Genomic DNA, 2,204 nt, shown 5'->3' with positions numbered 1-2,204 from the left:
GTAGAGGAGGGGAAAGAGAGAGTTAATAGAGAAACACAGAACAAAAATGTTAACACATGAATTCAGAAAATAGTCAAAAGGAAAATAAAAAATATAACTTATTATATAACCACAACTCATAAAAATTTAATAAAGAATAAATCAGAATACTGGAGACAAGGCCAGGCAGTCAGGTGCATGAGAGAGGCGCAGACGTTGCCATATCAGGTTACTGGATTGCATATAAACAAGAGATTAATCATAAAGAGCAAAATGTAGAACTGGTAGAGTAATAAGTGTTATTCTACACTATGACTCATTCAACAAGGTAACCGAGCTGGCAGTTGTTTCTGGTTGCTTTCCACAAGGTAAGAGCTGAGCAGCAGAGGGATGAAGTGTCACTCAGCTTCCAATTGAAAAATTCTGCGAAAATAAAATTAAGGTGATAACATAAATTATGTGCCCGAGTGGTCAGTGATAAGGAGTCGAAAACCGTCTTCTAATGGTGTCGGTGTCCTGGGATAAATGCAGCAATATCTGCAAATATATAATGAATTAGTGTTTCATTTATTTTATTTATTCAATATGCAGTAATTGCAATTGATAAGGCATGTAATCAATAACCTTGCAAGCGTTTTCTTTGTAACCATGCATAATGGGAAGGGACGACCTTCGAAAATTTAAAACACTTCACGAGCTTACCTGAAATGTTAAGTCTACATGTAGAATACAAAAAATGCGATATGCAGACCCTGGCTGCTAAGAAAATTCTTGACTAAGGTAATGGAACTTTAGCGCCACTACTTCGTTGCCAGAATGGATCTCTTCCCTGATGACGTGAATTGAGGAGGCTGCTATGATCAGGGTAATACAAATAAATAAGAATAACTAAACGTGTTAAATCTAGATTCAGTCAGAGAATATAGTCTTATGTGGGAAAAATGTAATAACTATGTCTTACAAAAAATAATTATAGTAATAAGAAGTAAGAATGGAAACACTTGCGAAAAGCAAAGACAATAGAAATTTCGTACTTTGTAAAATTTCACCGACCATAGTGACCGGTTTCTGTTCATCGTTTTAATATTTTGTATCGTCGGTCGGAGCGCGAAATCAATAGGACCCTATTACTAGCGAAAAATATTATATTACAACATATGAAATAATTAACAAGAATACTATCGAAATAAGAATTTTAAGTGGCAAAAATGAAAATTATTTAACTATAAGGGAAACTTGAAATTATCGCACATCCCATACCATCGAAAATTTAATTTATGATTATTAGTAAGGAAATATGTCGAATTTCCAAAGTGAGATGAAATGTTCAAAGAAAGGGGAAATGGTATTATAGAGAAGGAAATGTGTCACAGAGAAAATTAGACTTAGAAGTTATAATAGGAAGAAATTTCCCGGGAGAAATTTAGCCATGAAAGGATAGATGAATCATGTGCAAAATTCGTTGTTCAGAAAATTGCAACATTGCCTCTTTGTTAAATATAATTTCAGTAAAGATATTATCGGTGGCAACTAATAAGAAAAATGTAAGTTGCAATAAAGAGAAAACTAGGAAATATGGAGAGAAATTTGGGGAGAAATAGTGAATGAGGTTCCACTTGGGAAACGGGGAGGGAAGAATTAGAGGGAGGAATGAAAACAGGTATGGCTGAAAAGAAATCAAGAACTTACTTCTTGGCTTTTGATTTTGCATTGTCAAGGATTGCAAAGTCATGACGAAAAATAGTATGTGGTCTTAGGAAATTTTAGTGAACTCGAAGCCTTCTTAATAAGTTTTATTATGAAAACATGAAGTTCCATTGTCGTGGGACCAGATCTGTAATGCAGCTTTAGAGGGATCCACCGCTGCCACCAGACATGTGACAGGATGTTAATAGAGAAAAACACACAACCTGTCCATATAGGGTAATTCAGACAACTGAATCACAGTAGATAACATTTCTATAATTCACTAATATAAACAACATAAATACAGGGGATAAACTCAGCAATGGGGCACAAAAGATATATCCAGAACACATAAAATAATAGGGCAAAATATTGAGCTTCTATTTAAGATGGGTCAAATTTAAAATTGCCAGATATGATGTATGATGTTCCATCCAATGAGGTTCTTTGATATAGGCCAAATCTGCACTTGCACTCAGGTCTGGTCAGAGCATCCCAATGAGAAATTGTAATTAGCGGGGGCAGAAGGGTTAGGAAGA

General features: G+C 34.9%; 1 protein-coding gene across 1 annotated transcript in view; it reads left to right on the top strand.

Annotated features, from left to right (window-relative positions):
* The window catches only part of LOC119581872 (carcinine transporter-like), a 41,499-nt gene that overhangs the window by 9,131 nt on the left and 30,164 nt on the right, over positions 1-2,204 (top strand). The gene's annotated exons all lie outside the window — the stretch shown is intronic.

Source organism: Penaeus monodon, chromosome 15 (genome assembly GCF_015228065.2).
Source record: "Penaeus monodon isolate SGIC_2016 chromosome 15, NSTDA_Pmon_1, whole genome shotgun sequence".
Taxonomy (NCBI): Eukaryota; Metazoa; Arthropoda; class Malacostraca; order Decapoda; family Penaeidae; genus Penaeus; species Penaeus monodon.
This window is presented reverse-complemented; position numbering and strand designations above follow the sequence as displayed.